Raw genomic sequence first — 13,371 nt, 5'->3', positions numbered from 1 at the left:
AAACTAATTGGATTCATATCAATAATATCATCAAGAGGCAATACCTGGAACTGCTCCCATCAGCCATCCATGAGAGCTGACTTAATGGTCTGTTCATGACTGGAATGTGTACTGAAGCTCCTCTGTCTTAATGAGCTGTAACAGTTATGAACCAGAAAATGCACACATATCTCCCCCTGGTCTCCGTCCTCTCATCATTTCTTTGTATTTTTATGGTGGATTTGCTATTCAGTTAGGTCTTTTTATTTTTTTACGTGTTTTATTTTTAGGGAGACATAAAAGCTTCCTGAGTTTACAAAGAAGCGCAAATAAAACCATGTTCTGAGTGGGGATTAGGCATGTATTTGTGTGTTTGTGTGTGTGTGTGCGCCTCAGGCCCAGACTATGTGCAGGTGATTTCATCCCTACTCCACCTAAATATAGAACGCTCAAGCATTTTTGAAAATTAGGGTTGATTGGGTGGAACCATTTTCCAATCGTCCTCAAATAAAAAGCCATCCAGCTGAGAGGCAGATTGCGTGGCGCATCGGTCTAGTGCACAAAGCTCTGACAGGTACCTCGGATGTGTTGTTCTGCGCAGAAATAATAGAATTCCAGTTTCCTTTCTGACTGCGAGCCAGTGGCCTATATTTTGGGAGAATGCTTGCGCTGAAACCAGTGAAGTTGTGCCAAAGCTGAATCCAAGCCCGGCATGTTTGCCATGCAGCTATGTTCTTTTGTGTCTGGGTTAATTGTGGCTCGGGAGGAATTCCTGCACCTCCCCAAGCATGCATACATACATACTCTGTATTTCTCCGCACACCTCTTTCTGTCTTTGTTTGCTCCTGCCTCCTTCGCCCACAAACTCCCCCGCACACAGACCTGTTGTATACAACCGCCTCACGGCTCCTCTGTTGGTCTGGAGGTGTAACCGCTGTTGGCCCGTCTCTGCGGCGAGCAGGACGAGTCCTCTGGCTTGCCAAAGAATGCCGGTCATTGGGAGCATCTTTGCTCCTGAATCATTCACGCGGCCCTACTTCACAGTCACACACAAACCTGTGATGTTTGACGATAATCATTATTCTGTCAGGCTTTATTTCCACAGTATTTCTTTTGTGAATGAAATAGGAAATTGTCAGTGAGGTTTTATTGGCCTGGGGTTTTTTTCATCAGGCAGAGCTTCAGACACATTAGGGTGTGAAGGAAAACACTCCTCCTGAAAGCCTACAAATGTCAGCCCACCATTTGATGACTTTGACAGCAGCATTACACGCCATTATATTGTGGAGTGGCCTTCACTGGTGTCCATTTCCTTTTCTTGTGTGTCTTGCTGTATTCTGCGTGGGCAGGCAGATGAGGCTGGTTGGCCTGCGCTGAGTCTGGTTTGTCTCTGTGCTGGCGTCCTCGTTGTGTTGTGCCAAGGATAGTAGTTGTTCAACTTTTACCCTGTTTGATTTGGAGGAGGCTGGCTCACTGCGCAGCTCTGGCAATATTTAATTAATGTGTTACTATTAAAATCATTCTCATGGGTCGCTTCTGTAAACTCCTTTTCTATTTCTACATCTGAGGAGACTAAAAGACATAGGAATAGGCAGTGTAGTGCAGTGAAGTGTAAACCTGTACAACATATGCTGCACAGGGGGAGAGGGCTGTGAGGATTTAGCGTGTACACACAGCAAATCCTGTGCAAGAATTAAACTGTTAGTTCCTTGTTGACTATGAAGAGGCTGCATTTTTAAATTAAGTTTCTGAGCGGTTGAACGGATGGTCTCACTTTTTATTCTATTTGTACTCACAATATGTTATTTTACAACACAATGCCAAGCCAGAAAGCCAGTTACTGAATGTGTGCAACAGACCATGGTTATGAAATATGCTGACAGGAAGAAACCTTTGCCGCAGCTGCTTATTTGTCATGCCAGCGTCGCCTCATTTCTAACCTGACTGGTGCTTGTAGCTGAACCCCGCAGAACAGGTGTAACACTCTTAAAACACTGCTGTTGCTCATACAAGTATCATACCCTTTATGCTCCATGATCCTCGTCCATCCTCCACCCTGTTTCGGTTAACCCCATCCCCCACCAGTCCACCCCCAGACTGCACTTCCATCACCCTCCCCCATCATCCAAACTCTATTCCCCACTGACCGGTCACTTGCTGCATGCATCCATACATTCATACATGCATAATTGCACCCATAAGTATGCATGGACACAAGTGTGGACCAAACACACGGCAGCATAAATACATAAACATTAATGAATGAATACCAATGAACACTTTTTCCGACAAATAATTGAAAGGTTGAATCCGCATAAAGCGGAAAAGAAGCCGTGTATTTTGTTTACCGGTTGCATAACGTTTCTGGCGAGGATGAGACGCCACCCTGCCTCTCGCCTCGTCTGGAGTTGACAGCAGTAGAGGCAACAAAAGAATTCTGCCTTGAATTCTCAAAGTCAGATTTGTGCCAACTCTGACATGGAGCCGCCGTTTAATCCTCATCCTGATTATAGCAGCATATCACCCAGTTTCCATCTCTCTGCGCTGCCTTCAAAGTTCAGCATGTGCGCTTGACTTTCTTCTCCGTCCCCGGATATGATAACGATCTGTTTCATCCGTGTTCATGAATTTAACATCTCTACTTGCAGGCAGGGAGGCATTTCACATCGCCACGTAGAGCTCAAAGTGTTCTTTTGTTTTCCTCTGTGATGCAGAGTCAGCAACAAACTGTGAGCCTCCTCGCTTTGTGTTCTTTTACCTAATAAATCCGCACAACTCCTTCAGAGGGAAACTCACTTCTGAAACCGCTGGCGCTCCTCCTCTCCTACTGTAGTCTTTGTTAATTTCTTTCTTCCAAAAGCCTTTCAGTGGATGCAGCCTCCTCTTCTGCAGTGTTGTAGCCAAAGTCCTCCCAATGCACCAAGTTTTAGAAATGCAAAAAGTGTCCCTGCACCCTTAGTTATGCTTATTTAATGCTTTATTCAACAGTGTTTAAAGCTCAGCTGCTCTTTGCTCAGCTTACACCTCACACCAGTTGAATACAGAGAATAACCAAGTGTAAATGCTGTGGGCTGTTATCTTGTATTTATGCTGCTGTCTGCACTGCCTGTAATTGATTAGATAATGTATAAGATTATTTATGGCTTCCACCCATATTGTTGCTTTTCTATGGAGCTTCTCACTGTGTTCCTGGGGGGGGAACATTCCCACTGAAAGGCCCACGTCCTGTCTGAGTGCTCTTTCAACTCTTGGCAGTAGTCACAATTACTCACTTTAAAATGCTATCATTTTCTGCTTTAAAGTGCATCATGTATTGCTTTAGATGCATGACAGAAAGCTGAGAATCATGCTATTCAGCGGCAACGGAGAGCAAGAGGGCCTCACATTAATGGATTTGGTTTTTGTCTTGCTAATCTGTTGCTTATCCACAATCTCCATTTCCAAGAAGAGAGCAGGGTTTGCTGTCAGAAATCTCCAGACCTCTATAACGCTCACTTACATCTTTATGTGACCTGCATCTCCGCTTAAACATACCAGTTTTTTAGCTGATTTGGACCCAGTGCTGTTTACAATATAGCTGCTGTGTCTTTCTCAGTCTTCTCTCTCTTCAACAAACACTAAATCCTGAGTTGAGACCCTGTTTCCTTTGGCACTCATGGGTGACTGGAACACAAACACTTCCAGTCAACTCCACTTTTTGAGCACTCGTGACTCTGCTTTCATTGCTCTGGCACGTTGTTCTTCTTCTAGCTGTGTGGACACTACCCAGCCAGGCCAGTTGACAGCAATCTTTTCTGATATACTGAGTAATGTAATGTAAGTTTGGCCACCTACTGGGATCAACTTGTAAATGAAGAATGGTAATATGGTAACACAAGATGTTCTCACGAGGTTTTAGGGAGACGAGAGACGCCCATCATCTTGTATTTTGACTATTTTTTTGGTGTTGAAAACATGTCTTGGTTCCTGTGCATGCATTTTCCCCCCACAGTCTCTGCCTCCGCTTGTCTGTGTTATGTGAAGGGATGTTTTTGACAGCGGGGAAGTGAGGGGTTGTTGACGATGTGGAAAAACAAAGGGAGTGTGAAACAAAAAAAGTGAAGTAGAAGTGATAGAAAGCTGGGAAAGAAATAATTCTGACCTGCAGGGTGAGTCGGGGAGGTTGTTTGTGTTCCTATCAAATTCTCTCCATAATCTCTGCGGCTGTTGACAACTGTACACAGCGTGGAAAGGATTATGCCTTTATCTCTCCAGTCAATGAGGCATGTTTTCCATTGGGTCTGTGGTCAATTTATGTTGTGTTAACTCACTCACTTGCAGTTCACATAATCACAATAAAGCCTTAATTAGTGTACCAGTTTTTAATAGCCTCGGTAAAGCAAACTTTCTATGCCAAAACTTGTTGAATTAATGAATTGAGTAAGTCAAATTGACCTCTACCCTATTATCTGCACCTTTTTCATTTAGGCAAGAAGCTCTGAAAGTCTGTGTTTATAGTGAGAATATCAAGGAGTCGTTAAAGGTGAACTGAAATTTGAATTCCCCTCACTTTTTATCTAAGTAAATATAAACTATAAGGATACTGCAGTCATTGTACACTTTTTTTAGTTTTCAAAAGATGGTAAAACATTTATAAGACAAATACTATATACACTCATATACTGATTTCTTAGCAATAATGAATGTTTTAAGCAAGATGCATAGCACATGTAAGTTAAAAATGAATGAAAGGCAGAGGGTTTTTATAACTTTTAATTATTGAGTAATAAATGCAGTAAGTAATAGTATTCTAGTCCAGTAGTAAATAAAGTATTAATAAAGCTTTAAATAAGCCTCCAGTCTGACTGCTAGACAGTGACTAGACATTTTCTCCCAGAATGCACTGTGTTGGCATCAGGTGTGTAGAACTCTCAGAGGTCATTGCTCTGATACAGCCTATGTCTAGTCCCCATCCACATATGTGTGTGTGTGCATATGCATTTGTGTTGGTTTGCTTGGTCGCGGCCCTACTGGCCTACTGCCCTGTGTGTGCATGTCTTAAAGCCAGCTAGCCCAAAGTGATCATTAAGAAGTCTGCAATTGAGCTATTATCTCAGATTAGTGTGTGTGTTGCTAAGCAAAGATGCTGAGAGAGAGAGCGGATGAGCCAGTGAGGGCGAGAGGGGGATTAATGTGGGGGCATAAAACATCAGTCAGCCACAGCCTCTTGTGTGTTTATCCCCCCGTCCACTTAATTTTTTCGTGCTCAACACCCAAAAGAAAGCGTTTGTTTGCATCATTTTAAACATTACACCTCCCAGAAATTTGTTCATTTCAAAGGCTAAAAAAGTAGATATTTCTCCAGGGAAGTTCTTACACTGTGTCTCGCCTCATGAAAAATGCTGTTTCAGTTTATTTAAAATGGTTGAAATACTGCCGTGGTATTAAAACAACAGCATAAATTGCAGTCGATGCAACACTCATTTTTAAACAGAAGAATCTTCTGTGTGGCTTCTACAACGGATCCTTAAACATAAACCATTTTAAGTAAACTAAGACTTCATTGTGGCTTGAATTGAATTGTGCTGTCTAAAATCTGTCATCAATGCAAGATGTTTCAATGCAAGATTTTGTGTCACATGGCTCATGACTAAGCAGATGACTCATATTTCACCTTTTATGCTCCTTTCTTGCATATTCAGAGCTTCCCTGGCTGCCAGTTAACGCTGCAAAACGTGTTCCCTCAACAGCACAACGGGGTGCTTAAAACACTGTAATAAATGTAAAAAGTAAAAAATAGAGGTCATGGACATCAAGCAGTGAATTCATTCAAATATTCATAACATCTTACAGTTGTTGTAAAATTGTGAAAATGAGGAGAGCCTTTGTGTGCATCTGGTGAAATGTTTCTTTTTAATGAGCTGAGAGTGGAGCTGGCTTTGAAATCCCACCATTCAGTTCACATGAAGATGTTACAGTTGAAGTGGAGGCGGCTACTCGTGGCTATAGTTTTTGTAACAGTGATTCAGCATTGGCACGAAATGAACCCAGGTTAGCTTGAAAATCGATAAGACACATGCTGGATGTTTGAGAGGCTGCCTGCTCTGTGAACCCGGGCCTTGGGGCCACAGGCACCCAGGCAGACAGCGCCTTTCATCAAGAATCACCGTCAGAAAAAAACAGACCCACAAGGGAGGATGTTGGCACACATTGCAAGAAATGTGGCCCTTTGCAACTTGTGACTCATTTTTGTGAAAAATGCCACTTCATGTGACTCAACAGGCATGCTTGTGAATCTTTGCTGACAGCTCTCGGGATGTTGGGATTGGCTGAGTGTGGCTGTGAGTCTCACTTTATTTTGATTTATCTGTTTTTGGATGAGTACACACACTCATCACAGACCTACAGAGGACATTAATGCCACTCTGAAGTCCAGCCAGGGTAACAGAGAGCGTCAGCAGTGAGCACAGTAGTGAATTGGAATGATGAGCAAATGTGACACAGCAACCAAAGCCCCCAGTCTCTTTCTTTTTGTTGATGATTCAGTGTAGCCGGATGAGTTATGAGCGTCACCTCCACTCACACAAGTAGCAACAATGGCCTCCTCTTGCCCATCTACGCAGTGACTCATTACCTCGCCACCATCGCCATGTTAAAGCTTAGCATGCAGGCTGTCACTGCTTTCAAATCATTCCACCTGCCCACATGCCTCCACCATCAGTGCATCCGTCAGATCCCATTGTGCCTGACTATAAATGAACTGTGGCCAGCACATTCCTTCTAATGGGCCATGCAGGTGTAAAGACTCAGCAATGGTCAACCAAAGTTAGAGCTGGGAGATTCAATAATTCTATATTCTTGTACTTCATATATAAATTTGCTCTTTAGTGCTGAAACCAAATTTTAACCAGATTTCCAGAAAATCAGCAATTAAAAGTAAATTAATACGCAATTCCATCCACGGCCGTAATGTGAATGTTCAGAGTTGAGTGCATTGAGTCAAACAGCCCATGCCACTAATTGTGCAGCTGGGCTCCATTAAACCTTTGCAGAAGAAGACGACTCAGTGAGATGATGTGATTAAGCAGCATGGAAAACTATGTGGAAAACACAATGGAAATATGTTTGTGCATTTATGTTTTGTCTCATGTATTAATTGTAGGAACGTTTGAGGAATCTCTGCATCACCCCACACAGAGCTGAGGTTTTTGTCTCTTCAGTGGAGTTGAAGCTTGAGTGACAAATAATGTTTATGATTAATGACAGTCTGTTTCGGTCACACTTTCAGCTCAGCATTAAAAAACTTATTTTTGAGCATTTTTTTTTCATTTTCGTGTTGCTGCTCAGATCTTTTTTATGCACAATTGAAAATAATAAATAAAAAGGTGGATGGAAATGCATTTGGTGGTGTAAAACAGGGAAAAACAGCAAATCATCACGTTGTAGAAGCTGGAACCAGCAAACATTTGACACATATTTTTGTAAAATGACTGAAATGAACTGTTGTTTAATTTTCAATGAATTGCTGCCTTTATTAATAAGAGATAATAGTGTGATAATTATGGCAGTATTCATGACCAAGCAGGACAGAATAGCTCTTTGTTTGACATGACCTCTGTGTAATTTCATGGAAAATTCGATTAAACCACATAAACCTGAGTCTGATGCTTCCCATTCCTGTGTGACTGAAGAAATATTGGAAATGGAGAAGTATGGACACACTGTGTTCACCAGTCATTCTGTATTATCTTGTTGTCATTTGGCTCAGCTGGTCATTATGCATGCATCCAGTATTTGGGGGCAAAGAGTGTTCTGCAGGTTTACAGTCATTGCAGGAGTAAAGCCGAATTAGCTTCTCTTCCCTGTCAGTGAATGATTTGTGATTCATTTTCTGCACAAATGCTGAATTTATGAGCTAACCCTAAGTTAAATGGGGATTTAGTAGTGTCAAACGTTGCATTACCTTAACAATAAGAGCAAATAAGCTTCCGCCTCAGATTAATTTATTCAGCTGTAGATTTTTAAGTGTGAGAAGCCAGAGAGGCTCATTCAAATTAGTTCCCTACAAAACCAGCCTTCCAATTAGTGAAAGGCCACTTTTACATTGGCTGGCATCAAATGTGTCTAGACTACAGACTCATGATGCCTCACACTCCGCTCGGTGTACATCTGTCCAAAGAAAAATGCGACACTTTATGACTGGTGGGATGTAACATAACAGACTCTGACACAGTTTGCTGGCTGTGTGCAGAACGCGGAGCTTTTCTGCAGAGCAGCTTTTTTCCCTCTGCAGGCCTATTTTACATTGAAGTGTGTGGGGTTTTTTTTTTTTGTGAAGACACTTTCACTCTTCTGGAGTTTAGATCTTAAAACGGCAGCCTTTCATTTTCTTTGATATGATCAGTCATACATGCATACTAACACACATATGAAATGGGTTGTGGATGATCTACAGGGAATGAAAATGTGATCAGTCTTTTGTAAAGGTTTGAAAATCTGCTTAGTTTTGATGATTTTGATATTAATATGGATGTGCAAAAAACCCCAGTTTGCCAGATCTTCCCAAAAGCTGTAGCTGCAACTTGGTACTGAATTTGAAATGAAATTACTTCCTCCATCATTTTGAAGTTTAATCACAGTGTAATATGGAGCTTCTAATAGATTTCTGCAGTCCCTTCAAGGAAAAAGCAGATCTCATGTCAGGAAAGGTCGGCCATGCCTGTTTTAATTTAGAAAGCTTATATTTAAATCATAGGCTATGTAAGAATTTAATGCTTATTCAAGATTCATCCTGACCGTGTGTGTTAACACCTCAGTTGTTGCAGTAGTTCGGCAGAAGTTTTCTTGAAAGTGGTAGGAAGTGCTGATAGAAAGCAGAGGTAATGTGGGAAATGTTCGCTAGCAGATGGTTTCTCTGTGTTGCGCCTGACCTGATGTGCTTTGAGGAAGCATATTGTGATCAAAGCTCAGCAGCTAAGCTCTGCCTAGAGATAGATATGTTTTAAATGCATAGCCATTGGCCACTCGCATGCACACGCAAATATGTGTGCACACAGGCACGCACAGTCACCCACATAGGCATCACACTAAAAGACACTCACGGATACACACAGACACTCCTACACAACACAGTGTGAGGTGTTTTTTTTTTTTTTTGGTTTGTGAGTACCTATCGTGCCCCGAAAAATGATGTAATCAGTTGTGACAGGGATCACCAGAGAAAGAGGAACAAGAGCGATGGAGAGTGGAGAAAAATAAAAGGAGAGAAAGAGGGGAGGCGAGCCAAGGAGCATGTTGTTGTGGAGCAGGGGGGGGGGGTGAAGAGTGCTGCAGTGTCATTGATTTTAGAGTGGTTGTTTTGCAGTGTTATGGTTGTGATGCAAAGGGTAGCGGAAAAGACAGCTCATTAAAAATCACCTGTAGTCTCTCCTTCAGGAAGGTCAAAGTTGAGGATGTGTCCTCTGTCCTGCGCTGCCTGGTCTGGATGTTATCATGTATGAACAGAAAGAGAGTAACCACAGCAACAAGACCACAAAGTAAACAAGGCAGATGAAACTCTTACTCTAGCCCGACTACAAAATTGAAACCAATGGCAGCCGTTTGGTTTGAATGAAGACAAGCAGAGCATCTTCATGGGAGGCTCCAAGTCACTGCCGAACATCTGCTCGTCCTATCAGACAGCCAGACTGCTGGGAACACCTGGCATACGTGCAGCTTTCCTGCTCTTCTTATAATGCTGTTTGAAGTTCATTTTCTGTACTTAACTATCAGTCAAAATGGCAGCAAACCAGGCTTCCTTCATTTGTCATTTAGAACAACATGGTTTATGTATTTGAAATTGAGCCAGAAATGCAACAGCGAGCTACGGTGCATAAACAAAACAACCTATTATACCACCTAATAAAAAAGGTGTCATTTGTTGCAGGATTATTGCACTATATGCTGCTGATGCTTTTATTGGACGCACCTGCTCCACCTCCTCCAACGCCAAGACCCTTCTGTTCAACAGCTTTGCACTTGTTGTGGTCGGTAACTTTTTTGTATCCACAAAGCAGCCTTAGTTTTGCATACAGTACAGTACCGTGGCCTACTTTGAATCTCGACACCACATACGTTATAACAGGGTAGAAATAGCAGCAAAAATGCCCCAGAAAAAAAAAAACACCCTTCATTAAATTGTCTCATGAAACAGGAAGCTGCTATTGCAACTGAAAACTGCAACTTCTTTCACACAGTGCTTTGTAACACATGTCATGATCTTGACATTAATGTTTTCATTCTAAATGTTTGTCTCTCAATCCACTGGTGATTTAGAGTCAGTACCTATGAAGAGGATTGCTCGGTCACACTTCCTGCATTAAATCCATATTGCGTTGTGGCAGTCAGGAACGCCGAAGTAAGATTTTATGAAAATGGCTCATGAATGACATCACCTCTCTCCTATTAGCTTAAGTGAGGCCAAACGAAATGCAACATCTCTGATGTGCACCAATGAGCCATCTGAGCTTTAACATGCATGAGAGTAAAGAGCGTAGCTGTTGTGTCACCTTCAGCATTTACACAGAAACTCAGCTGGAGATGCAGTGTATTCGTTCATACTGCTATCATGTACCGCTCATGCAGATGTATAGTGTTGCATTGCAAAAAGGAAGCGAGAGCTCGGCGTGTTTTTACGGGACTGTGTGGTGATTGGATTTGACTGTTAATACTTTGCGTGGCGTGTTCACTACTCTTCCCTTCCGACCCTCAGGGCATCAAGGTGTATTCACTTTCCCGTTTATTAATCTAAAGCATCCCCACTAACAGCTCACGTGAGGCTCCCACCCTGTGCAGTCGCTGCATTGTGCTACTTTGCTAACATTCAGCGGCTCTGGTGGTGAGAGGGAAGGCTTTAGTCACGGTCTGAGTAATCTGTTTCTATGGTGGGTGGCTGCTGGACTCTTTGATTGGGCAGCGGGCATTTGGTGAGCCCACACTGAAAGATGTTGGCCCTCACAGAGTCCATCAATAGCTGTCTGCGACTTTGTTCCTCCTGTTTAGACTCCTGTGTGCTGTGTGAGACGAAGAAAAACCAAAGAACATCAAAGTGTGAAGCTTGAAACACGGAGAAACAGAAGGTCTACCCGCACACGTGCAGAAGTGGGTGAACATGCGTGTGAGTGTGCGTGGTGTTTGCATGTAACTGTCGGGCTATGTTCAAAGGCAAACAGCAGCTGGGGCTAAAATCTTACTGTCTTAATTATGCTGCCTTGTTGCTAGGGGCAGATATTCTTGAACAAGAAATTTGACCTCGGGCAGTATTACAGTTATGCTAATTTTCGTCTGCATTGGGAAATTTAAAATCCTGCTCTCAGTGCCTTGTCACAGCAATTTGAATGCCTTCGTCTTCAGGCCAGCGAGGGTGCTTCTGAAAACGTGGTCCTCAGCTGGCATTGTGTTTCCTGTTATTGGAGTCAGTTCTTTGCAAGAAAAAGAGGAGAAGGAAGGAGAGATGGAGAAACGAGAGGGAGAGAGAGAGAAACTCATTCTCTTCGCAGGGTAAAAGGCTAATCTCCCAATTCCCATTACAGTCCCCCGGTTAGTAGACAGACACTATAATCCAGTGTGGCACACATTTCCATATACAGGAGTGGCTATCAGCTCTCCAAATGCATTTGGTTGCGTTTGACTTAGAGTGGCAGGGCACTTTTTAGCATTTATTCTTAAATCCAGACCTATTGTAAAGTCAAGATGCAAAATGGAAGACTCCTTGATGCTTGGGAATAGATATAAGCCTCTCTGAGACTTTAAAAAGTATTTTATTTCTGTGCTGTGTTCAGAAACAGGTATATAATGAGGCACTTTGGGTTGCCAACAAGCACTTTCATAGATTAATTCATATAGTCTGAGATCAGCAGATAAATCTGATGAATCTTATATCATTGACCTAGTTTGTACGTGTCTCATATCCAGTGTAATCTAGATGTAATTTAGGTACATATGTGTATGTGCCTCTGTTAGCGAGATAACAATCTTGATTGCTTCTGTGTTGGTCTTTCCAGTACGATGCCATCGATTTGTGTTTCCCCTTACCTTATCTTAAACCTGATCTTAGCCCTGACCCCAACCATCTCTTCTACAGCTACCCTTAACATCTGACATAAGATCTGGCTACATTTAACTACTCCTGTCCAGAGGTAACGGTGTTCAGTAACGGATAAATAACTATCCAGAAATGAACACACATATGACTCGTATTAATGAGACTGTGGTTTTGCTCATCTTCATGGGTTCTCACTCATACCACCACCTCAGCAATATAGACCGTTCTGCAGTTGCACTGATCAGGGATCTGATAAACCCCACAACAGCACGTTACACCCTCTGCAGGACTGTATGTGTGAAATTGCTGGAGAGGCTTTCTTCCTGTCACATATGTGACAAGAGAACGAGCTATTTTGTGTCACCTTAGCTCATGGGTCGCTTACTGACAACTAACACTTACGATGAGTACGATTATGTACGCGTCTTGGAGAGTTGGATGCATTTACACATTTTCAACGTCTGCCTCGAATGCGTCTCATTTGCACCTTGGCTTTTTGGCCATGCGAGCGGTGGGGCTCTAGGGATGGCAACGCCGGTGAGTCGGGTGGTCCACCAGTTCAGTCAGATAGATTGCCATTAGATTTTGTTCAGGCATTCATGAATCCTCTTTTTGCCACTGTTAGGTTGACATTTTAGGTTTGACGTGAAATGTCTTGACAACTGTTGGAGGGATTGCAATCGAATTTTGTAATTAGCAAAAGGTGACATGCTAACATGTTAAACTAAGATGGTGAACATGATAAGCAGTACCATACTGTGCTAACATAAGTTAGCATTAAGCATGACATAATGATTGCCACTATGAGCATGTTATCACGCTGAGGTTAGTAATTAGCTCAAACTGCTGTGTCTAAGTACAGCCTCATAACACTGCTGATATGGCTGCAGACTCTTGGTCTTGTTAGATACCGACTTGGAAGAAGACATGAAGTAGTTAAGTTTAAAGGAAGTAAAATGTTCCCTTCAGGAACCTAAAGTGATCGACCCACCAGCTCTTTCATTGCTGCAGACTTTATGGATTGCGTCAGTCAGGTCTCAAAAGTGAGTGATGGCATTTGGTCCTGGAGTCATAATTACCTCTGACAGATGGATAATGATTGTTAAGAAGACTGTCTCCTGTGTGCAGCTGCATTGAAACTGAGAGGAGATGGTCCAAGTGAAGGGGGAAGTCACTTTGGGATTCTCCTCATTAATTTCCATTCAGCTGATTGCGCAGCAGTGCATACTCTCATTTCTGAATCATACTTGCTCTCAAATTGCTGTAAAAGAAGGTTAAAGGCTGTTTTGTGTCTTTTTTCCTAATTCTGTGAGGTTGAATAAGAGTGAATA

At 42.4% G+C, this 13,371-nt stretch overlaps 1 protein-coding gene across 1 annotated transcript in view; it reads left to right on the top strand.

Annotated features, from left to right (window-relative positions):
* LOC121614425 (low-density lipoprotein receptor-related protein 8-like) overlaps positions 1 to 13,371 on the top strand; it is a 73,826-nt gene that overhangs the window by 1,136 nt on the left and 59,319 nt on the right. The window lies entirely within an intron of this gene.

The sequence above is a fragment of the Chelmon rostratus genome, chromosome 12 (assembly GCF_017976325.1).
Source record: "Chelmon rostratus isolate fCheRos1 chromosome 12, fCheRos1.pri, whole genome shotgun sequence".
Taxonomy (NCBI): domain Eukaryota; kingdom Metazoa; phylum Chordata; class Actinopteri; order Chaetodontiformes; family Chaetodontidae; genus Chelmon; species Chelmon rostratus.
This window is presented reverse-complemented; position numbering and strand designations above follow the sequence as displayed.